Source organism: Balaenoptera physalus, assembly GCF_965194825.1.
Source record: "Balaenoptera physalus genome assembly, contig: HAP1_SCAFFOLD_2480, whole genome shotgun sequence".
NCBI classification, from domain to species: domain Eukaryota; kingdom Metazoa; phylum Chordata; class Mammalia; order Artiodactyla; family Balaenopteridae; genus Balaenoptera; species Balaenoptera physalus.
This window is the reverse complement of record NW_028124327.1, coordinates 22,059-47,884: the sequence shown is the minus strand read 5'-3', so window position 1 is coordinate 47,884 and position 25,826 is coordinate 22,059. Positions and strand designations below refer to the sequence as shown.

At 42.6% G+C, this 25,826-nt stretch overlaps 1 pseudogene across 1 annotated transcript; it reads right to left on the bottom strand.

Moving 5' to 3' along the window:
• On the bottom strand, positions 1-23,049 carry LOC309654292 (annotated as a pseudogene). The gene is made up of 3 exons: positions 22,512-23,049; positions 15,179-15,543; positions 1-603 (listed from the first exon to the last, which is right to left on the bottom strand). The product of its transcript is annotated as an uncharacterized misc_RNA (transcript).
• Positions 23,050-25,826: the final 2,777 nt, after the last annotated feature.

The following is a 25,826-nucleotide window of genomic DNA, read 5'->3' as shown; positions in this document are numbered from 1 at the left end:
CCCAGTGTACTTGTGTACCCATGAATAGTTGAAAGGTACATTTCTACCTCGACATGTCTTTTCTGTCTGAGAAATACACACATTTTATCCAGTTTGATATAAATAAAACACTCAAAAATGCATATGCCTGTGTTGAAACCATCATTCTATCATTTCTTTTCCAGATAAGTATAGTCTCTACACTGGTTTTGTGGATCACATGCCATACTCTTTTCTTGTAGTTACAAATAAGGTAGAGAAAGTTACTTTGTAAATATATATATATTAGTGGATAATTGAAGACAGTCTTCTATAATTAAAACCAGTTCTCTTAACTTGCTGTTTTCTTCTTGGGTCACATTATGAACTCTTCCCATGGCCACATGGCATGTGTACTTTTAATTTCAGGGACTGCTGCCATTCCAGGATGTGGCCATAGATTTCTCTCAAGAGGAGTGACAATGCCTGGACCAAGATCAATGGGAATTCTACAGGGGTGTGATGTTAGAGAAGTATAGGAACCTGCTCTCCTTGGGTGAGGATACCTTCCTTCCAGAATTCCTTTTCCAACCACAGGGTTTAGAGTCCTTCATTTGTAGAATGTCTCCTGGAATCTTCTGCTTCCTACAATAGGGTTTCAGATTGCAATGTTTCAGGAAAGACTGGGAGTTTGTGGGTATAATTTATCTTATTCTTTTAAAATCGCAGCCTCCCTTTTAATATACTTTGTAACTGCTTGGGATGTGTCTATATGAACTGTGTATTATATGCTTCTGTTATAGTCCTTACAATATTTTTTTGTCTTATTTTCTGTAACAATTTTCCATGGATTCTTTGGGCTTAAGGTATATTAAAAGGGAGACTGCGATTCTGGGACTTCCCTGGTGATGCAGTGGTTAGGATTTCGCCTGCCAATGCAGGGGACCCTGTTCGATCCCCGGTCTGGGAATTTCCCACGTGCCACGGAGCAACTAAGCCAGTGGGCCACAACTACTGAGCCTGCGTGCCACAAGTACTGAAGCCGGTGTGCCTTGAGCCCGTGCGCCATTTATTTTTTGGAGAATAAAACTGCCTCTGAGTGATTAAAATCTAGACCAGCTAGTCAAAATGCTTTATCACCTGTTCTTCTAAACCACTGATCAACGGAACAAGTTTTACTAGGGATAACAGAGTAATTGTATTCTGGAGTTCATATCAGCAATATGTTTTATGACCTTGATGCTGGATCACGACATTTCAATGGTATAACTGCTATTAATTGTCTGTTTGTTCAACGATTAAAGTCTCACGTGATCTGAGTTCAGACTGGAGTCATCCTGGTTGGTTTCTGTCTATTGCAGATTTCTTCCAGTATGAAAGGACAAGAGCAATACGGCTTACTTTACAAAATGTCTTCAAACTAAATGATGATATAATCTACATTCAGTTAATTTATACATACCCTACTGTAGAACAGGGTTTGTTACGGTGGCAGAGCCCGGTAATTAGGTAAAACTGAAACCTTTATCTGCAGTGGTTCAAGTTCTCTTCCTAAGAATATATTTATAATCAACATTCTTTCACAAAGTACCCAATTTAATTCACCATAGCATTCCTCATATTAACTAAATGGAGAATCCTAGGCTATATACAAATCCAGAAAGGGCCAAAAGTCATCAGCCCCTATGGATTATTACAACCCATTACTGAGACATTCAAATTATTTATTAAAGAACCACCATGACCATCAACATCATCAATTTATATATTATTGCCCCAATGCTAGCCTTAACCCTGGCTCTCACAACATGAATTCCTCTTCCCATATCTTATCCACTAATTGATATAAATGTAGGCATACTATTTATATTAGCCATATCAAGCCTAGCCATTTATTCCATCCTCTGATCTGGTTGAGCTTCAGATTCAAAATACTCACTCACTGGAGCTCTACGGACAGTAGCACAGACAATCTCATATGAAGTCTTGCTGGCAGTTATTCTATTCTCAGTCCTAATGCTAAATGGATCATTTACACTTTCAACAGTAATTATTACACAAGAACACCTATGACTAATTTTCTCCTGACCCCTACCCAGAATTTGATTATCTCCGCAGTAGCAGAAATCCAATGAAGCCCCACTTGATTTAACAGAAGTAGAATCAAAACCTGTCTATGTCTTCAATGTAGAAAATGTAGCAGGCCCATTCACCCCGTCCTTCCTAGAGAATATGTCAATTTCCTTATAATAAACATTTCCACAACATTCTATTTTTAGGAGCATTCGACAATCCCTACGTGCCAGAATTATATACAGCCCAAGTCATCATTAAAACACATCTAACAATCTCCTTTCGATGAATTCGAGCATCCTACCCACAATTTTGATATGATCAACGTATACATCTCTTATAAAAAATCTTTTTACTACTAACATTAGCCCTATGTATATGAGAGTTTTCACTACCTGTCATCATACCAGGCAACCCACAGCAAACTTAAGAAATATGTTTGACTAAAGAGTTACTTTGATAAAGTAAATGATAGAGGTTTAAATGCGCTTATTCCTGGAATTGAACTTATTTCTAAGAATTTTACATTCTCCATGCTACCACATTACACCACAATGCTATATAGTAAGGTTCTCTAAGAAAGCTTCAAGGCCCATACCCCCAAAATATTGTTGTATATCCTTCCTGTACTAATAAACTCTCATTGTTTTTTACTATCATTCTACTGACCATTATTTCAGGAAATATAATTGTAGTAACAAGCTCACACTGGTTAATGGTATCCCCATTCTAATAAAAAACATGAACCCATAAGCTACAGAAGCATCCAACAAATATTTTCTAAAACAATACACCACATCAATACTACTTATAATGGCTATTATCATTAATCTAATATACTCTGGTCAAAGAACACAATGGATTACAAAAATCTTTAATCCAGCAGCATCCACTATCATGACAATCGTCCTTGTCACAAAAGTAGGACATTCCCCATTTCACTTCTGAGTGCCCGAAGTAACTCAAGGCATTCCATGAACAGCAGGCCTGATGCTATCAACATGACAAAATTGCACCCCTATCAGTTTTATACCACATGTCACCATCCATCAACCTAAACATACTGTTAATCATAGTGATATTATAAATCATAGTTGGACGCTGAGGCAGACTTAGCCATACTCACCTGGAAAAAATTACAGCCTCCTCATCAGTTGCCCATATAGGATGAATAACAGCTATTATAATGTATATTCCAAGTATAACAATCCTAAACATACTAATTTATATCATAACAACACTATCTTCTTCCTATTTATACCCAGATCATGTACTACAAGGGTATCATTATCACACACATGAGATAAAACACCTCCCATCAGGATCCTTATCCTCAGCATTATAGTGTCATTAGGAGGTCGCCCACCATTATCAGGGTTTTGACCCAAATGAATAATTATCCAAGAGATAACAAAAATGATAACATCATTCTACCAACACTAATAGCCATCACAGCAGTCCTCAGCATATACTTCTACTTGCAGCTAACATAACCCACATCACTAACTATATTCCCTTCATTAAACAACACAAAAGTACAACAATTTGAACATACAAAACAAATAACTTTCCTATCATTACTCATCATAATAGCCACACGATTACTACCCATAACACCCATCCTATCAGTGCTGGACTAGGAATTTAGGTTAGCTTAGACCAAGAGCTTTCAAAACCCTAAACAAGTACAATTTACTTAATTTCTAAAAATAAGGACTGCAGGACTTTCTCCTATATCAATTGAATGCAAAGCAAACACTGTAATTAAGCCAAATCCTTACGAGATTGATGAGTTTTAACCCCAGGAAATTTTAGTTAACAGGCAAATCCTCTAGTCAACTGGCTTCAATCTACTTCTCCTCCCTTTGAGAAAGAAAAAAGAAGAAAAAAAAAGGCAGGAAAATCACCGGCAGAATTGAAGCTGCTTCTCTCAAGTTACAATTCAATCTGTTGATTCACCACAGGGTTTGCCAGAAAGAGGGCTCAATCTCTGTCTTTAGATTTACAGTCGAATGCTAGCTCAGTCATTTTACCTCTGTTCATACACTGCTGATTATTTTCAACAAATCACAAAGATATCGGCATTTTATCTTTACTATTTGGTGCTTGAGCTGGAGTAGCAGGCAGCGCCTTAAGTATATTAATCCTGGCTGACCTATGCTAACCTGGAGCGCTACTTGGAGATGCCCAAATCTGTAAGGTAGTCATAACAGTCCCTGCACTTGTAATAATTTTCTTTATAGTTGTACCCATTATGATTTCAGGATTTGAAAACTGACTTGGGCCACTAATAACTGGGGCACCTGAGGTAGCATTTCCCCCAGTACATCATATAAACTTTTGACTACTTCCCCCATCATTCTTACTCTTACTCATATCACCAATAGTAGAAGCTGGTTCTGGTACAAGTGGAACCCTATATTCAGCTCTAGCCTGCAATCTGGCCCATGAAGGAGCCTCTGTCGATCTAACCATTTTCTCCTTACATTTAGCAGGTGTCTCTTCAATTCTTGGTGCTATTACTTTTATTACTATAGTCTTTAATACAAAACTATCAGTCATATCCCAATACCAAACACCAGTATTTGTTTAATCTTTCCCAACTATAGCCATATTACTATAATTACCACTCTCAGTCTGAGCAGCCAGAATTGCCATATTGTTAAGAGACAGAAATCTAAACACTACTTTCTTTGACCCTGCAGGAGGAGACTGAATCCTATACCAACACCTATTCTGACTCTTTGGTCACCCTGAAGTCTGTATTCATGGCCTACCAGGCTTTGTTATAATCTCACATATCATTACATACTATTTAGGACAAAAAGTGCCTTTCAGCTATTTGGGACTAGTATGAGTCACGTCCACTGGCTTTTTAGGATTTCTCTTGTGGGCCCATCATATGTTTACCATAGGGATAGCTGTCGACTCAGGAGCATACTTTGCATCAGCTACCGTAATTACTTCTATCCCTACAGGAGTAAAAGTATCTAGCTGATTAGCAACTCTTTATTTAAGTTTTCTTTCTCGTTTCTTTTTTTTTTTGGCTGCGTTGGGTCTTGGTTGCTGCACGTGGGCTTTCTCTGGTTGCGGTGCACGGCCTTTTCATTGCAGTGGCTTCTCTTGTTGCAGAGCACGGCCTCTAGGCGCGTGGGCTTCAGTAGTTGTGGCTTGCAGGCTCTAGAGGGCAGCTCAGTAGTTGTGGTGCATGGGCTTTTTGCTCCGCGCCATGCGGAATCTTCCCAGACGAGGGCTCGAACCCATGTCCCCTGCATTGGCAGGCGAATTCATAACCACTGCGTCACCAGGGAAGTCCCTGGTTAGCAACTGTTCACGGAGGTAATATTATATGACCTCCCACTATACTATGAGTTTTAGGCTTTAGTTTTTCTTTTTACAGTAGGTGGTTTGACAGGAATCATCTTAGCCAACTCATCCCCAGACATTGTCCTCCAGGATACATACTATGTAGTAGCACACTTCCGTGACCTAATGTCCATGGGAGCAGTCTTCACTATTATAGGAGGCTTCCTACACTGATTCCCACTATTCTCAGGTTATACAGTTAACTCAGCATGAGCAAAAATTCACTTCACAAGTATATTTGTAGTAGTAAATATGACTTCCTGCAGCACTTTCTTGGCCTCTCAGGGATGTCACTACGTTAGTCTGAGTACCCTGAGGCACACACAACATGAAATATTTTATCTTTAGGCTCATTCATCTCCGTAGCAGCAGTAATGCTAATAATCTTCATACTTTGAAAAGCATTTGCATCTAAACAAGAAGTCTTAGCAGTGGAAATTGCTACTCCTAACCTAGAATGGTTACACGAATGCCCTCCACCATATCCTATGTTTCAAGATCCTACCTATGTAAATGTGAAATAAGGAAGGACTCAAGTCCTTTTCAACCAGTTTCAAGCCAACACCATAACAATTATGTCTTTCTCAATAAATGAGATAAAAGTAAAAAGTGATGTAGCTTTGTCAAAGTTAAATCATAGGCTAAAATCCTGTATATTACTAAGGCATATCACTTTCATCTAGGCTCTCAAGATACAACATCACCGATTATGGAAGAACTTTTACATTTTCATCATCACACATTAATAGTGATTTTTAAAATAAGTTCTCTAGTCCTCTATATCATTTCACTAATATTGACATCTAAACTAACTCACTTGCATACAATAGATGCACAGGTAGAGAAAATGTGAACAATTTACTAGCCATTATTGTAATCTTAATTGCCCTATCATCATTGTGAATCCTTTACATGACACATGAAATCAATAACTCTTCCCAAACCATAAAAAACTATGGGTCAGTAATGATACTGAAGCTACAAATACACAGATTATGAAGATTTAAATGTTGACTCCTCTGTAATCCCCACATCAGAGCTAAAACCAGGAGAATAATGACTAATAGAAGTCAACAACCGAGTAGTTAGAGATAGTCATTGAATATTAGTTTCATCTGAAATTGTTGTACACTCCTGAGTTGTTCCTTCTCAGGCCTAAAAAGAGCTATCCCAGGATGCCTAACTTAAAGAATCCTAATACCAACAGGACCAGGCCTATGTTGTGGACAAGAGAACTCGTTTTCCTGAGTTCAAAGACAGGACAGAGGGATATGGCTGAGATATGGGGTGAATCTGGAGCCCATGGGGATGCACTCTCCAAGCTCCAGGATAGGAATGGGGCCTCTAGGGTCCCAGGCCACCCACCACACCCTCCCGAGCACGATCTGGACAACATTCCCTGTCAGTGATGAGGCAGCCCTAATACTGGTCATGCCCCGATGTTGTGTCCTATGTGGGCCCCATGCTCTTGGGACCACATCCCACACTCTGCAGGTCCATGCTACAGGGTCCTTCGTGCCTCAGGAGTACAGACCACACAACAAGCAGTTCCCTCCCCAACCAGCAGGAGGAGGGGAGGAGAGCAGGGGCACCAGGGAAATCTCACTCAGACAACAACACCCCAGGGGTGCCAGCGGGGACAGTGATGATGCAGATGAGGCACAGACCAAGAGATGGGACCAGAGGACCCAAAAGGCAGCTGGTCAGGTCCTGGCTCATCTGCACCCAGGACACCTTTGTCCCTCATACACCCCCTTCCTCATACACCCTCTCCTTAAATGCAGATTCTTCAGATGCAAACAGGCAGAGCTTCAGACTGAAAGTCAGCTCTTCCAAAATGACCCATCAGCAAACACTGCAGGATTCCACTCCCTGTGCTTTGTGGCTGCTTCCCACTAGCTATTTATTTTACATTTGGTAGTATATATATGTCCATGCCACTCTCTCACTTCATCCCAGATTACCCTTCCCCCTCCCTGTGTCCTCAAGTCCATTCTCTATGGCTGAGTCTTTATTCCTGTCCTGCCCCTAGGTTCTTCATAACCATTTTTTTCTTTTTTTTTTAGATTCCATATATATGTGTTAGCATACGGTATTTGTTTTTCTCTTTCTGACTTACTTCACTCTGTATGACAGTCTCTAGGTCAATCCCCCTCACTACAAATAACTCAATTTCATTTCTTTTTATGGCTGAGTAATATTCCATTGTATATATGTGCCACAGCTTTATCCATTCATCTGTCGATCCTGCCAACACTTTTACTTTACTCAATTGAGACCAATGTCAGACTTGTAAGGTAATAAATTTACGATGTTTTGAGTCACTCAATTTGTGGTAATTCGTATGAAAGCAATAAAAAAACAAATACAGAGGTCCTACAAGAGCCAGGCTATATATTTATATTTAAGTATTTCTAAAATGAATTTAACCCTGTGATTGACAGCAGCAGCAGCTTCCAAGGGATCCCACCACACACCTGAGGCGAAAGCAGCCTAATAAAGAAGCAGTGACAGCAGCAGGTCACTGCCCCACACTTGGGGTAGAGGGGGATTTGATCTACTGTAGCAGCAGCATAGCCTGAATGGGAATGCATCCTCCTGTGGCACTAGTCCCATCAGCATTAGTCTAATCTGCTAGCATCTGCTGTGCCAACAGGCCCAACGTATACAAACCCTCCAACTCAGTAGCATTAAGTGAGCCAGGCTCAGTGTTTCCTGAAACTCATATCCAATGGCACTGGAAAGCCCAGATATCACCTACTGTTATGCAAACATAAAAAAAAATAACAGAAGACTGGCAACTTCAGAAAGAAAAGGGGAACAATGGAATGGGTGAAAACAAGTGGGATAAATATAAGAGACTATCATTAGCCTCATGAGTTTCTTAAATTCCCTCTGATGGTCAAAGCAAAAATTATGACACCATCTGATGTGGTTCTCAATGTATATAAAGGAAATACTACAGAAAATCATACTTTAAAACTGGGGACTATTAAGAGACCTAAATGGAAGTAAAATTTTGAAACTTCACTTGAAGTAATAAACCACTGATTCCAGTAGGCTATGATAAGTTACATATGTATAGTGTAATGCCAAAAGCAACCACTAAGAAAACTATACAAACAGTATCCACAAACGATTATAAATAAATTAGATTAAAATGGACTTATTAAAAAATGTTTAAGTAACCCACAAGAAGGCAAAATAAGAGAAACACAGGATTGAGAAACTGAGGTAAAAGACAAAACAAAAAATAAAATGGTAAACTGCGGTGGGGTGGGGATGGTGGTGTGCTGAATTGGGCGATTGGGATTGACATGTATACACTGATGTGTATAAAATTGATGCCTAATAAGAACCTGCAGTATAAAAAAACAAACAAACAAAACAACTAATACTAAACTTTCATTGGGTTATTTGTATGGAAATATGTTAATATAAATGTTTCAGACATTACATGAAATTTCTAAAAATCTTATATTTGTATTTGTATTGAAATATGTATGGAAATATGTTAATATAAATGTTTCAGACATTACATGAAATTTCTAAAAATCTTATATGTTCTGGTATAATGTTATAAGTAATAATCCTAGTTATTACTTTAAAATGTATATCTCAGAAATAACTAATTTTCTTGTCAACTGCATTATTATGAACTTTCATCAAATCTTTAACTGTGGTCATTTTTAAGTCTTTTCTCATTTACAGACAGTTCTGGGTGTACTCTGATGCTTTGGCAAATATGTTCCTATAAAAGGGTTTCATCTTCAAGAAATTCATGGAAAAGACTCTGACAAGTACAGGTTTCTGGTAACTGACTGTACTACTGAACTGAATGAATAAGCATTTTCAGAACTCTAATGAAAAACTGATGAACTCATAAAAGTGCTAACAAAAGATCAAGATGAAAAAAAATTTAATTACATGGGACTGAGTGAACTGATGAGGATGAGTATAATTTTTGTGACTTTCCGTCTGAATTAAAAAAAAATCTCACAAGGACTCAGAGGCAAAGAATATACAAATCAATTTTCACTGCAAAGTAAAGGAGCTGTTACAGTGGAGGATTACTGGACTGAATGTCAATATTATGACATAGCATGAGTGTGTTTCATGTTTGGTAATTGCAATCATTGTTGCTTTTGTTGTGGTCATCCATGTAGAATGCTTGTTGTCAGTCTATTTATCTCTTGTAAAAATAAAATACAGTGTGTGTGTGTGTGAAAAAAATAAAATAAAAAATAAACATAAAAAAAATAAAATGCTAGACCTCATCTTTAACATAGCAATCGTTACATTAACTGTAAATGATCTAAATAGCCAAGTCAAAGACAGACATTGGAAGAGTAGATGAAAAAATCACAAGCATGATCCAACTATATACTGTCTATAAGAAGCTTACTTTAAACATCATGATATTGGTAGTTCAGAGTAAAAGGATGAAAAAGGTATATCATGTGAACATTCATCAGAAAAAGCAGAAATGGCTATATTAATATCAGATAAAGTAGATTTCAGAGCAAAGGAAATTATTAGGGGCAAAGAGGGTCATTACATAAAGATAACAGGAATAATCCACCTAGATGACCTAGTGATACTAAATGCGTGTGCACCAAACAACAGAACTTCAAAACACATGAAGCAAACACTGAAAAAGGTAAAAGGAGAAAATTTCAAATCCACAATTATTATTTGAGACTTCAACACAGCAATTTATAGAACTCCCAGAGAGAAAAATCAGCAAGGGTATGGAAGAACTGAAAACATCATCAATCAACAGGATATAACTGACATTTAAAGAACACACTCAATAAAAGCAGAATACATATTCAAGTGTCCATGGAACATTCACTCATATACCATACACTGGGTGATAAAAAAACATTAGCAGATTTAAAAGAATTAAAATCAGAGAGAGTATGTTCTCTAGCCATAATGGAACCAGACTAGAAATCAATAACAGAAAGACAACAGGAAAATCTTCAATCACATGAAAACTAAACATCACAATTCCAAATAACTCATGGGTAAAAAGTCAAGGAAAAAATTTTAAATGCATAGAATAAAAGAAAATGGAGATATAACAGATCAACGTTTGTGGAATGAAGTGAAAGCAATGCTGAAAGGCAAGTTTATAGCACTAAATTGGGAAAGAAAATATTTCAAAGAAATAGTCTAATTTTCTATATTAAAATAGTAAAAACGGAAGAGGAAAAAACACTAAACAAGCAGAAAGAAGGAAATAATAAAGATGAAACAAAAATCCATGAAACTAAAAACAGGAAAATGGGGGGGGGAGGAAATCAATGAAACAAAAGGCTGGTTCTTCAAAATAAACAATCTAATCAAGAAAGATGTAGCAAGACTGATAAAGATAAAAAGAGAGATGGCACAAATCACAGATATCAGAAATGCAACCAGGGATACCATGACATATCCTGCAGGTTAATAAGGGACACGTTATTATGAACAAGTCTACACTATAAATTCAAAACTGTGGATGAAATGGACCAATGCGTCTACACCCAAAATTACCAAAACTCAGCCAAGATGAAAGAGACAATCTCAATTTTCCTGTAACTATGAGAAACACTGATTTTTCATTTAAAAACTCCCAAAAGAAATATTCAGGCTTAGATGTTTCACTTTTACCCAAGACTTAAAGCATTAACACCAATTTTACATGACTTGATAAGAAACGGAAGTAGAGGGAACAGTTCCTAATTAATTTTATGAAGCCAGTATTACCTTGATACCAAAACCAGACTGGGACAGTATAGAAAGAAGAAAACTACAGCCCAGTATTTTTTATGAAATTGGCTGTAAAAATCCTCAGCCAAATATTAGCAAATTAAATCCAGAAATATATAAAAAGAATAATATACCATGACCAAGCGGTATTTATTCCAGTTATGCAAAGTTGGTTAAATATTTGAAAATCAAACAATGTAATCTACCATATCCAACAGATTAAGGGGGAAAAGTCATGTGATCCTAATCATTAATGCAGAGAAAGCATTTGATAAAATCCAATCCCATTCATGATTTTAAAAAAAGAAGAAAAAAAACTCCAAGCAAACTAGGAATAGAAAAGGAACATACTGAAACTCATAAAGATGATCTACAAACAACCTATACCGACATTATATTTAACTGTGAAAGACTGAACGCTTTCTCTGTAAGATCAGAAACAAGGCACCGATATCTGCTCTCACCACTTTTATTAAATATATTACTGGAGGTTCTAGTAAGAAAATAAAGCAAAAATAAATAAATAGATAAATTTAACAGTTAAATTTTTAAAAAGTTTATTTAAAAGATGAAAGAACTATTCCTACTATGTTGAATAGGAAGGAATATATCCTACTGAATGTTGAATAGTAATATATCCTATTATATTGAATAAGGAAAACTAAAACTTTCTATATCTGAAGATGAGATGATAATCTAAATGGAGAAAATACCAAGGAATCCACAAAAAGCTTGAGAAATAATATTCGTTTGTAAATGTTTTAGAGTACAAGATCCACACAATTTTATCAAATTACATATTAATAACAAATGTGTAGAAGCTTAAATAAAAATATGTGATGCCATTTACAACTGACCTAAATAAATACTTAAATAGAAGCCCAATAAGACATTTATAGGACCTCTATACTGAAAATTACAAAATGCTGATGAAGAAAATTTTAAAAGTCCCAAACAAATAGGGAGACATACCTTGTTCATGGATTAGAAAACACAACATAATAAAGATGTCAATTCTCCCCAAGTTAACAGGCTTAACACAATTACTCTTAAAATGCCCTCAAGGTTTTTGTGGATATAGACAAGCTTATTCTAAGATTTATATGGTAGGAAGAGGCTGAAGAATAGCTAAAACAATTTGTAAAGGAAGATTAAAATGGGAGGAATTAATCTACCCAATTTCAAGATTTCGCCATAATGATGGAGGGTAGATACACAGATCAATGGAATGGAACAGAGAACCCAGAAATAGACCGACACAAATACATTTAACTTGGTTTTGACAGCAGTGCAAAAGCTATCAGGGAAGAATAGACTTTTCAAAAAATGGTACTGAAACAGTTGGACATCCCTCGACAAAAACAAACAAACAAACAATGAACCTTAACCTAAACCTTACACATCTTACACAAAAATTAAATCAAAGTGGATCATAATCTTAAATGTAAAAGCAGGACAGTTTTAGAAAAAAAAAATAGGAGAAAATCTTTGGCATCTAGAACTAGGTGAATAATTCTTAGACTTGACACCGAAAGTATGATCAATAAAAGCAAAAACTGATAAATTGGATCTCATCAAAATAAGTTAAAAATGCTTCATAGAAGATCCTTTTAAGTGGATGAAAACTCAAATTACACAGTGGGAAAACATATTTGAAAACCCCATAGGAGACAAATGACTTGTATCTATAATATACAAAGAACTCTCCAAACAACTTAAAAAAATCCAACTAGAAAATAGTCAGAAGACAGGAACAGACATTTCATGGAAGAGAATATACACATGGCAAAGAAGCACATGAAAAGATGTTCAACATCGTTAGCCGTCAGGGAAATGCAAATTAAGACCATAATGAGATATCAGAGAATAACTAAAATTAAAGTATAGTGACAACATCAAATGCTAGCGAGTACGTAGAAAAATTATATCACATCACTGGTGGGAAAATAAAATGGTTTAGCCACTCTGAGAAACAGCTTGACAGTCTCTTTTAATCCTAAAAGTAGATTCACCCTACAATGCAGTAATTGTACTCTTGAGCATTTATCCAAAAGAAACAAAAACTTAATGAAGTTCCCACAGAAACTTACACATAAATGTTCATAGCAGTTTTATTTCTAATAGCCGAAAACTGGCAACTACCCAAATGTCTTTCAATGGGTGAATGTTGAAACAAATTGTGATAAAATCTTATGATAGAATACTACCGAGCAACAACAAGGAACAAATTATTAATATATGCAAAAATTGAAATGAACTTCAAGGGAATGATGCCGAGGGAAAATTTTTTAAAAGCCAATCTCCGAAGATTAAGTAATTCATGATTATGTTTACATATTATTCTTAAAATAACAAAACTGTGGAGATGGAGAACAGATTAGAAGTTGCCAAGGGTTAGAGATGGGGGTAGAAGGTACAGCAGGGGAACTTCGTGAGGTTTTTGTGGTCCCAGTACAAATAATACAGCAATCTTGGTTTTAATCCCTAAAGATTTTTTAAAGCAATTCCTAATAAGAGGTGTCCAGATATTTAGCAATGGCAGCAGATTAGAGGTATAGCTCCCCAACATGACAACTTCGAAAGAGATCTATACTATCAATACTAATTTAATGCATATGTTAATTTTTAAAAGGCCAGTCACAATACTTAAATGGTACATATCTTAACGATATTACTCCGGGTATCCAGCTATACCAGATGGACTAGCAGGAGTTTCTGTACATTCAATCTTATTTAAGACAGTAAATCTTATAATAAGACAGTTAAAAAAAGAAAAAGAAAAAAAACAAACCTCAACTACAGTTGGATATTCTCACAGCAAGATGAGGTGAAAATACGTAGCAGCGGTTCAAAAGCTTAAGCAGTGGCACCTAAATTTGGCTGCACATTAGAATCCTCTGAAGCACTTTTTAAAAACCCTCACACCGACGGTTGGTCATGCTAGACCAATACAATCATTTTAACTCTCCTCAGACGATGCCAATGTCTAGCCAGAACCGAGAACCAGCGGACTAAGCAGAAGGGGATGTTTCTACAAAGATCTCTTAACAATAAGTCCTCTCACCCAATCAAGATTTACCTCCCCGCAAAGGGGTAAAGGAGGCTAGATGTTGTCCATACTTGCTTAGCTTTAATTAGCACTTGTGACTTGCCCAAAACCTAGATCATGTTTCCCCTAAATTTCATGTTATTCCCTAAGTTTTTCAAACCCAAGGCTAAGGGGTTTGCCAGGATGAGATTTTAAGTGCTCACACAGGGGAAGTCCCTGGCAAACCAGGACAGCGGTCACTCTACATTGCAATGTAAAGCATCCGAAATAACCCTGCCACTGCTCCCAGATACTACTAGTCTGTGCCAACCAGTGGAGAAAAGGCATTCTCCATTACTACCATGGCAAATGCTACTGTACTTACCTTGGCTAGTCCCTATCTTTTCCAGGCGCCACTCCCCTTCACCTGCTGGTGGATGCTTTGGCCAGCTGACAATGCAGATATTTTCAAACTTTAAGGTGAATAAAAATCATCTGGAGGGTCTGTTGTAACAGAGATCACTGAGCCCCACCAGAGTTGCTGATTCCATAGGGCTGGGACCGGGCCCTAAAACTTGAATATCTAACACATTATCAGGGGATGCTGGGAAAGCTGGGCAGGTAATGGTAAAGCTGGCCAGGAAAAAGAAACCCGACGTGTCAGATCATAAAGTACGGAAGGGCAAGCCCGCCAGCAGTTCAGGCCGGTGGGGGGGGACCGGGGTCCCCAGCCCTACAGGGCCAACGGCAGACCGGCTCGGGCGACCCTCGGAAGCGCGGGGTCCCCGCGGCCGAGTCTGTGCCCCCGGCCGGCCCCGGCTCCCCTCTGCCCACCCTGCGCACGGGGGCTGGAAACGGCCGCGGAGAAGCAGGCAGGGCGGGAAGGGGGGCTCCAAAGAGGGTCTGGCGACTCGAGTCGCTCCGTTTCTCGGTGGGCTCAGCGCGCGCCCTGGGGGAAGAGAGGTGGAGGTCCAGGAAGAGGGGACGGGCGGCACTCACGTAGACCAGCAGCAGCCATGGGTAGACGGCGGGCTCGGCCACCACGGGCGACTCCAGCCTCAGCTTCTCCCCCACGTTTTCGCGCGCGGCCCCCGCACCAGGCTAGTCTGGCGGTTGGGGGAGGGGCGGGGCGCCGCCGGCGGGGGCGGGACAGGCGGGCGGGCGGGAGGCTGAGGGGAGGGAGCCTGGCCTGGGCCTCAGCCGGCGCCGCCGCCGCGCCGCCGCCGCCGCCGCCGCCGCCGCCGCCGCCGGCGGCCTGCTCCCGTCCGGCCCCCGGCTCCCTCTTTGTGGTCACAGGCCCGGGGCCTCCAGCGCTGCTGCCAACTGGGGCCGGCGTGAGGCAAGCACAATGAGCCGGGGGCCAGCTGAACCACTCACTCGCAGCGAGCGCCTCCCGCCCCGTGGACCCGCCCCCTCGCACGCACGCACGCACGTACGAACGCACGCACGCACGTACGCACGCAAGCACGCACGCACGTCTTCAGCTGCCCCCGGCCACACCCACCGGCCCGAAGTGGAGACCCGGGGAGACCCCTCGGGGCCTGGGGTGGCGGGTTCGACTCCCGCCCTTGACGTACCGTGACACCTCCCCCCCAATAATAAGACTATAATTCCTCATTAAATATGGCAGCCGGAATCCTGGCTTCTGTTCACAAAAATGCTGTGTATTTAGCCTATGCTAGGCACCAGACCTGGACGCTCAGTACTGGCAAAAAAGGAAATGCCCTGCCCTCATGGCGCTGCCATTTTAATTGGAATAGTAGTGACAATGGTCAAGGGAGAAAATAAAGTGTCATCGCCACGGGGATGGTTAATCTCATGTGCGCACTGCGTGGGGCCCCGGCAACCACAAACATTATTCCAGATGTGGCCAGGAAGGTATTTTTCAGAAGAGATGAACACTGAAATTGGACCACTTTGCATAAAGGAGATTGTCAATGCCGTGGCGTGGGTGGGCCTCGTCCATCAGTTGAAGGACTGGAGAGAAAAATGAGGTTCCGTAGAAAGAGGGAACTGTTCCTCCAATGGCCTTGGCACATCAGCTCTTCCCTGTGTCTCCAGCCCAGAGTCCTGCCCTGACTTGCCTGCCTCACGGTCACATGAGTCAACTCCTTAAAACAAAACTATATATGTAAAAATACTGAATATATACAAGCCTATTAATTTGTATATGTGTGTATACATATTATATATATGTATACACATATGTTTATATGTGCGTGCGTTTGTAGTATATGTGTAAGTACTATATACAGTATACATACAAGCCTATATATTTGTGTGTATATATTGTATACATGTATGTATGTGTATATATATATATAGTATACATATTATAAATGTGAACATGCTGTATATATACACACACCCATATATTGATTTATGGGTGTGTGTATATAGACAGTGTATGTACACTGTATGTATGTATGTATACAGTGTATATTTATATATAGGTGTGTATATCTGTTGTATACCTGCATGTGTATATGTTTCTAGGTATTATATGTATATATGAATATACTATTATATACACACTTGCGTATGAATTTATATGTGTATGTCCATGCGCATATTTACATATAGGTGTGTGTGTGTGTATACATTGTATATATGTATGTGTATATATCTTATATATATGATATATGTATGTATATATACGATGAATTTCTATATACAGTACACATATATTTTTATGCTATATGCTTTTATATGTAGGTGTATATGTGTGTCTATATGTATGTACGTGTATGTATTGCATATATTATATGTGTATGTATGTATACTGTCTATATGCACACCTAAATATCTTTGTATGTGTGTATATATGTATGATATATATGTACCTAGGTGTGTATATTGCATATGTTATACGTATGTGTACATACTGTATATATACAAACTATGCATTTTATATGTGTGTATGTATAGTGTATATGTATGTGTGTATTGTATATATTATGTGTATATGTGTGTATACATACTGTATATATACAAACTGCATTTTATGTGTGTATATATGTATGAGTTTATTGTATATACTATATGTGTATATGTGTGTACGCATACTGCATATGTACACAGCTGTATATTTTTGTATGCTTGTACATATGTACGTGTGTGTGTATATACACACACACCCCGTATGGATTCTGTTTGTCTGGAGAACCCTCACTGATACGGACACTTATGACAATTGAGTACCTGCTCTTTGCCAGCCAGGGAGCCAAAGGCTTGTCTTTCGGGGTCTCCCTTAAGTGTCACAAGTCCCAGGAGGGAAGGTGATGCTGCTCCTACCAGTTGAGGTGCCTCAGGATCAGTTAGGTGGACAGGGCAGGGGGCTGGAGCCTGGTGGAGCCCAGGTGGAGTTCTAGCAGCAGTACAGCCTAGCAGTCCCACTTCCCCGGGTGCTTCTCACAAAGACGCCGAGGGAGAGTCAGGATCTGAAGGAGGGGATGAGGAAGCTTCCGTGGGTCCGCAAGCCCAGACCAAGGCTGACTCGTCAAGAGTGTTAGAGGTCAGGACTGTGGTTACCCTGGGGGTGGGCTTACACAGAGCCATTCATATTCTGAAAAAGTATCCATTCTGCTCTTGTTTGTATGGTTACCCCCCTCCCCCAAATCTTTTAAAAACAGATTCTCTTGGTTGCTGGGAACACACATGGGGAAGTTGTGTGTGAGGGGGTATGATCCAGGGGACAGGGAGGATAAGCCCCCCACTCGTAGGGCCAGGAGTGGCTCAGCTTTGTGAGCTGAGGATGGCCCACGAGGTCCCAGAGAGAAGGGTCCCTGCTCCGTCCCTGCTCTGTGCACCCCATTCCCAGCCTGAGAAGCCCAGAGCCAACCCCCCCACCCCCCCGCTGCAACACACACACACCAGGGAGGAGAGCCAGTCACCGTGGCTCCCAGGCTCCGGCTCCAAGGCTCCCGGCACTAGGAGCTATTTTCAGCTTTCATGCCCTAGGACACGGCCAGAGCTATTGTCTCAGGAAACTCTCTGTCTGTCTCTCACCCGGCCTCCCTCCCTTCCTCCCTCCCTCCTCCGCTTCTCCCCCTCCAGCTCCACCTGTCCTCCCCTCCACCCTGCATTTCTACACAGGATGGCTCACAGACAGCTGCTCCCTGTGCCCACCTGCCACCATTCCATGGATGTCAAAGCAAGCCCTGGGGACTTCCCTGGAGGTCCAGTGATTAAGACTCCGAGCTTCCACTGCAGGGGACGCGGGTTCGATCACTGGTCAGGGAAATAAGATCCCACATGCCGCACGGCACGGCCAAAAAAAATGGATAAATAAAGTTATAGTGATGAAACAGCCCTAGTGGTGCAAGGATGGGACGTATAGCTCTATGGTATAGAATAAAGGTCCAGAAACAGATATATGAGAACTTGATATGATAGAAAGTAGGGAAATTAAGGAGTTTTCAATAAATGGCATTAGGACAATTGCATATCCATGTGGGAAAAAGTAAATTAGAAAATAAAAAAAAGCAAGCCCTGGTCAGGTGTGACCTTGGGCCCAGGGCCATTGGCACATGTTGTCATGTGGGACGTTCTTCCTTAGACTCCTCCCTCCCTCCTGTGTCACTGTCACTTCCTCCAGAACCTTCCTGGACTCCACTCCACAAGCCCGGGGTGTGCCCTCACCCGCCCTGGATCACCAGAATTCCAATCCCGGCCCACCCTTCCCTGCCAGGTAGAGAACTGTGCATGGTCAATAAGACCGTAGAGGTCATTGGCCATTGCTATTGCAGCTGGAATTGTTACTGTGTTTAGATAGGGTGACCAACACCCGCCCCCAGTTTGCCCAGGACCGCTCAGGTTTGAGCGCTGGAATTCTGGGGAAACCCTCAGTCCCAGGGGACCCCAGAAGGCTGGTCAGCCTATTTAGGACAGATCTTTCACTTGATCTCCCAACCCCCGAGAGCCAGAAAGGGAATCTCCCCCCTCCTTCCATTGTAACCTTCATTCATTCATCCACTTATCCCTGTATTCAACTCCTTTATTCAGCAAGTATTTATGAAGCATCTACTACAGAGCAGACACTATTCTAGGTGCTGCGGACATAACAGCATCCCTGTCCTCAAAGAGCTCACGTTCTAGCGAGGGCAGCAAACAGTAAACTGAGAAGGTGTGATTTATTACTTGGGGATGATGTCTCGGAGACCACTGCAGGGCAAGGGAGGTGGGAGAGGAAAGGGGCAGTTCTAAATTCAGGCGCTGACGGGATTGGGGCAGACCTTGCCCTGGGCCAGGCTGGTTGCTTCAACACAGCTGTCCTCGCCCAGAGCCATCCTGCCCCCGCCTCACCCAGTTCTTCCGTGATGTGTGTGGAAAATCTGTGGTTGTCACAACTGGGGGGGAGGGGACCCTGGAATCAAATGGGTGCGGCCAGGGATGCTGCTAAACCCCACACAGTGACCAGGAGAGGCCCTCAGCAGAGGATGACCCGCTCCGAATAAACCCAGTGCCATGGGGGATACCCTGCACTAATATTATTCAGACCCGCTGGTGCCCCCAGATTCCTGCACAGGCAGGGACTCTAACCGGGTCACCTCTGTATCCCGAGGTGACCTAGAGTGGGGCAGCCAGGAGGGCTGAGATGAGTATCGGGGGTGGGTGAAATGACAAATTTCTGTGCCCACTGTCCCCGCCGCACCCCAGGGGCGATGGCCTCTATCTCCTCCCTGTGCAGGTAGCTTTTCCCTGAGCCATTTCTTCTTGTCAAGGTCCCTGTCGCAGGTTGGGTTCCCCGAAGATGACGTTGAGAGCAAGGATTGGAGTGCAGGTGGTTGATGTGAGGCGTGCAGGAACAGATACAGCTGCCATAGGGTCCCACAATTCCACTCCTGGGCATAGATCCGGAGAAAACTCTAATTCAAAACTATACATACACCCCTGGGATTTCCCTGGTTGCCCAGTGGTTAAGACTCCGCGCTTTCAGTGCAGGGGGCATGGGTTCCATTTCTGGTCAGGGAACTAAGATCTCACATGCCGTGTGACAATAAAAGAAGAAAGAAAAAAGAAAGAAAGAGAGAAAGAGAGAGAGAAAAAAAGGAAGAAAGAGAGAAAGAGAGAGAGAGAAAGAAAAGAAGAAAGGAAGAAAGAAGGAAGAAAGAAAGAAAAGATACACGCACCCCAATGTTCATTGCAGCACTATTTACAGTAGCCAAGACATGGAAGCTACCTAAATGTCCACTGATGGATGAATGGATAAAGAAGATGTGGTACATATATACAATGGAATATTATTCAGCCATAAAAAGAATGAAATAATGCTATTTGCAGCAACGTGGATGGACCTAGAGATGATCATACTAAGTGAAGTAAGTCAGAAGAGAAAGACAAATATCATATGATCTCACTTATATGTGAAATCTAAAATACGACACAAATGAACTCGTCCACAAAACAAAAACAGACTCACAGACATAGAGAACAGACTTGTGGTTGCCAAGGGGGAGAAACAGTGAGGGAGGGTTGGATTGGGAGTTTGGGGTTAGCAGATGCAAACTATTAAATATAGGATGGATAAACTACAACGTCCTACTGTCTAGCACAGGGAACTATATTCAGTATCCTGTGATAAGCCATAACGGAAAAGAAAAAAGTTTTATTTATAGGTTCCATCCCTAACTGAGCTGGCCCATCCCCTCCCATGGTTCTAAGTGCAGCCCGAGGCTGCAGACTTCCCACCGTGGTCTTCAGCTCCAGAGCAAGCCACCTGCAAACCACCCACATCTTCCCAGGGGCTGGCAACTCTCCTTTGCTACTGATGCCAAGACACATCCAGATAGCAAAAATGTGACCATGAAAAGAAACTCAGGCATGTTCAAATCAGGGAAATAACATTCTTAGCTCTGTTCAGTACTCGCTTAATTTTAGAGCTTAGAGTTACAAAAAAGTTGCAAAGATCTGTACAGAGTGTACAGAGTGCCGTGGACCCTGACCCAGTACCCCTATTTCCAACTCGTTAGTACCTTAGTACGACATGTTTATCCAACTAAGGAACCAAGATGGATACATTGTTATTAACTAAAGTCCAAACTTTATTAGCATTTCCCTAGTGTTCCCCTAACATCCTTTTTCTGTCCCAGTCTCCTCTGGGCTGTGACATTTCTCAGACGTCGCTGGGTTTTGATACCTTGAAAGTTTTGAGGAGGACTGGTCAGGTATTTTGTCCCTCAATTTGTTTGTCTGTTTGTTTTCGGATGTTTTCTTATGGTTGGTCTGGAGTTATGGGGTTTGGGGCGGAAGACCCAGACAGAGATAAAAATGCCATTTTCCTCAGGTCACATCAAGGATACACACCATCAACGGGACTTATGACAAACGATTTTACCCTTGATCACCTGGCCAGTATCGTCTTTTTTTTCTTGCTGCGTTGGGTCGTCGTTGCGTGTGGGCTTCTGTAGTTGTGGCACGGGGGCTCAGTAGTTCTGGCTCCCAGGATCTAGAGTGCAGGCTCAGTAGTTGTGGCCCACGGGCTTAGTTGATCTGCAGCACCTGGGATCTTCCCGGACCAGGGCTTGAACCTGTGTCCCCTGCATTGGCAGGCGGATTCTTTTCTTTTCTTTTTTTCTTTTGCAACCAAAACTTTAATCCCAAGGATTCTCACAAAACATATTACAAATGACAGCATGAAAAAAAAAAATTGCACAGTAACTCAAAGTTCAGCTCTACAATATACTCTTAATCTGGCAGGACATTGGTATCTTGATAATCTCAAATTTCCAAAGAATATTACAAAGAGCTATGTATTCATGTACAGCAAACACAGAGGGGACGTATGACCTAACTCAAAGGTAAACTAACTTCCTTTAAACTTCTTAGATTTTAAACTCCCTGGACAACCTCTTGTCCAGTGTGAAGACTAGTGGAATTTTTAAACCTCTAATCTAGGGTAAGGGTGCGGCTTTCATTTTTACCTGCTGGCTTGGGTTCACAGCACCTTTTAAAGACTGCTTGCTTAACTACAGCTGCATACCATATCCCAGCTACAGAAAGTCTTTTCAATGTTTGCCAGTGTTGTTTCCATAATAGTAAACATCACACTTTAGGTGGGCAGGAGTTAGAGTTTCATTATCAGTCTAGGCAAGACCAAAAATTCAAAGCAAATTCAATTTTGCTTAAGGGAACATTGTAAGGTAACAATTCTTCATATTACATGCCTCATAGGATCCATTTCAAACCATAGAGAATGACACCTTTATGTGTCACTGTCCCAAGAGACAAACAAGTGTGAACAACTAAAACATTTAAAAAGTGCACCAAGCTTCGGAAGTCTCAAACAAAACTTGAATATTCTGTACATACTCCTGCCAAATGAAGTTATTGCCTGTACACCACTCTTCTTGCAAAGTGGTCTTCCATTTCCCTTTCATTTGACCTAGATCGGCTAGGAGACCTAGAGAAAGATCGGGATGGCTTGTGATTTCTCTCTTGGGACAGGGATCTCTCTCTTCTCCTATATCTAGAAAGGGACCTGCTCTGGCTGACGGAGAAGGCTCTCCATCTTGGAGATGTGTGGGAGGTGGAGGACTCCTCCTCCGATAATCATCTCGAGGGCGACGACCCCAAGAAGGAGGCGTCACGATTTCGACTTCTCTTTTCCCCATTCGACAGGTCCACTCTTACTCGGCAGCCACATAGTGTTCTCCCATCTAGTTCTCGGACAGCATCAGCTGCATCTCGGGGATCTTCACATTCAACAAGAGCGAAGCCAGGAGGGTTTTTAGCACCCCACACACTTCAGAGTGGTCCATAATAGCCTAAAGCTCGTTCCAATTCAGCCTTGTTACCACTGTTTCCAAGATTCCCTACATAAACTTTACAGTCCAATGGACAGGAATCACGATGCAAGACCCTCGTGGCTCCTGGGTTTCACGGGCCACAGGGTGGTCCCGGGCCTCTAGAATCTGGCAGCTGAATCTGCTTACACAAGCTATCCTGTGGGGATGCTTTCCCACCTATGTTCCAGCCCGGGGCCCTGCTGTCTTGGCCCAGCCTCCCGGGTGAGAGGGTGAACCCCAGCTCCCTGGAGCAGACACTCAGAGCCCTGGTGACCGGACTCACAGCTGACGGGGCTGGAGCAGCGGCTGGACATTTGTGGCCAGCCTGGTGGTGTTTGGCCCCGTCTGCAGTTCCAGTTCCAGCTGAGAAAGAGCCTCCCTGTGTTATTTTCTCCTGGTTGTGTAAGGATCCCCGGTGTCATTTGACAGAAGTGTAGATGGTGTGTTCTTTCTCTCTTTTCTCCCTGCTTCCTCTCCTCCCTCTATCCCTCCCTCTCTCCCTCTCCCTCTTTCCCTGTTCCACTCTCCCTCTCCCTCTTTCCCTCTCTTTCTCTCCATCTGTCTCTCCCTCTCTCCCTCCCTCTCTCCCTCTCCCTCTCTCTCTTTCCCCTCCCTCGCTCCCTCTCCCTTTCCCTCTTCCCTCTCCCTCTTCCCTCTCCCTCTTTCCCTCTCCCTCTCTTTCTCTCCATCTGTCTCTCCCTCTCTCCCTCCCTCTCTCCCTCTCCCTCTCTCTCTTTCCCCTCCCTCGCTCCCTCTCCCTTTCCCTCTTCCCTCTCCCTCTCTCCCTCTACCTCTTTCCTCTCCTTCTTTCATCTCCCTCTTCCCTCTCCTCTCTCCCTCTCTCCCTCCCTCTCCCTGTGCCTGTTTCCCTGTCCTTGTTTCCCTGTTCCGCTCTGCCTCTACCTCTTTCCCTCTCCCTCCCTCCCTCCTTCTCCCTCTCCCTCCACCTCCTTCCCTCTCTGGAGAGGGAAGGAGGTGGAGGGAGAGGGACAGAGAGCAGGAGAGGGAGGGGGAGAGGGAGAGAAAGGGGGGTAGAGGGAGAGAGTGATAGAGGGACGGAGGGAAAGACATCTCTCCCTCCGTCCCTCTATCCCTCTCTCCCTCCCTCTCTCCCTCTCCCTCCCTCCATCACTTTCCCTCCTTCTCACTCTCCCTCCCTCTTCCTCTCCCTCTCTCCCTCCCAGAGAAGGAGAGACAGAGGGAGAGGGAGAGGAGGGGAGAGAGGGACACGGAGAGGGAGGGAGGGAGGGAGACAGAGAGGGAAGCAGGCACCCTCTGTCCTTCTCCCTCTCCCTACCTCCTTCTCCGACTCCCCCTCTCCTTTGCTCCCTCCCTCTCCTCTTCCTCTGTCTCTCCCTCTCCCTCCCTCCCTCTAGGAAAGGAAGAGGAAGGGAGGGAGAGGGAGAGAGGCAGGTGGAAGGAGAGGGAGAGGGAGAGATGTCTTGCCCTCCTTCCCTCTCCCTCCCTCGCATTTTCCCTTCCTCTCTCCCTCCCTCTCCCTCTCCCTCCCTCTGTCTCTCCCTCTCCCTCTGTCTCTCCCTCTCCCTCCGTCTCTCCCGCTCCCTCACTCGCTCCCAGAGAGGGAGAGATGGAGGGAGAGGCAGAGACCAGAGAGACGGGGAGAGGGAGGGGGGAGAGAGGGAGAGGGAGAGGGAAGAGGCAGAGAGGGAGAGAAGGAGGAGAGAGGGAAAGAGAGGAAGGAAGAGACCTCTCTCTCTCTCCCTCTCTAATTCTCTCCCCTCTCTCTCTCCCTCTCTCCCTCTCCCTTGTCTCTGCCTGTCCCTACATCTCTCCATCTCTGGGAGGGAGTAAGGGAGATGGAGAGACGGAGGGAGAGGGAGAGCTGGAGGGACAGGGAGAGGGAGGAGAGGGAGCGAGGGAGAGGGATAGAGGGAGGGAGAGACGGATAGAGGGAGTGAGGGAGAGATATCTTTGTCTTTCCCTCCTTCCCTCTATCCCTCTATCCCACTCCCCCCTCTCTCTCCCTCACCCCCTCCTTCTCCTGCTCTCTGTCCTTCTCCTTGAAACTCCTTCCCTTCTCCCTCCTGGCCCTTTTAGGCCACTCAAGCAAGCAGGAAATGCAAATCAGCACTACAAAGAAGTCTCACTTCACAACGGTCAGAAGGGCCATCCTAAAAAAGTGTAAAAACCAGAAATGCAGGACAGGCCAAGTAGAAAAGGGAGCCTTGTTAGGCTGATGGGTGGGATGGAAATTGCCAACGGCCACTCTGGAGAAGAGTATGGGCTTTCCTAAAAGATCTAAAAAACACAGCTAGAGAGCATATGGCACTTCCACTCATGGGCGTATAAATTGGGAAAACTAAAAATCAACAAGACACAGGCACCCCAAAGTATAGGGCTGCTCTGCTTACAAGAACCTCCACTTCGGTACACCTTAGATATCCCAGGAAAGAGAAAAATGGATATAGAAGTTGCGGTACTTATGTACAATGGAATATCACTCAGCCATGAAATCAATGTCATAAGGCTAGTAGCAGCGTGATGAGTGGATTTAGGCACGAAGATTCTAAGTGAAATAAGTCAAAAGGAAAAAAACACCTTTCAAAAGATATCACTTATAGAGGAAATGTAAAAATCGCTACAGATAAACTGAATTACAAAACGGAACAAACTCACACATTTAGAAAACACACTAGGGCTGCTTAATGGGAAAGCTGAGGTGGGGTGATGCATAAAACAAGGGTATGAAATTAGCACAGATACCGTTCCATAAACCAAATATGTGATAGAGAAGACCTATTCCTTGCTCAATGAACTGGACTCAACACCCTCTATTCACTGCACAAGAATATATCTGACTAGTAAGAATCTTAAAACCTATGTACTGAAATCTCTAAGTA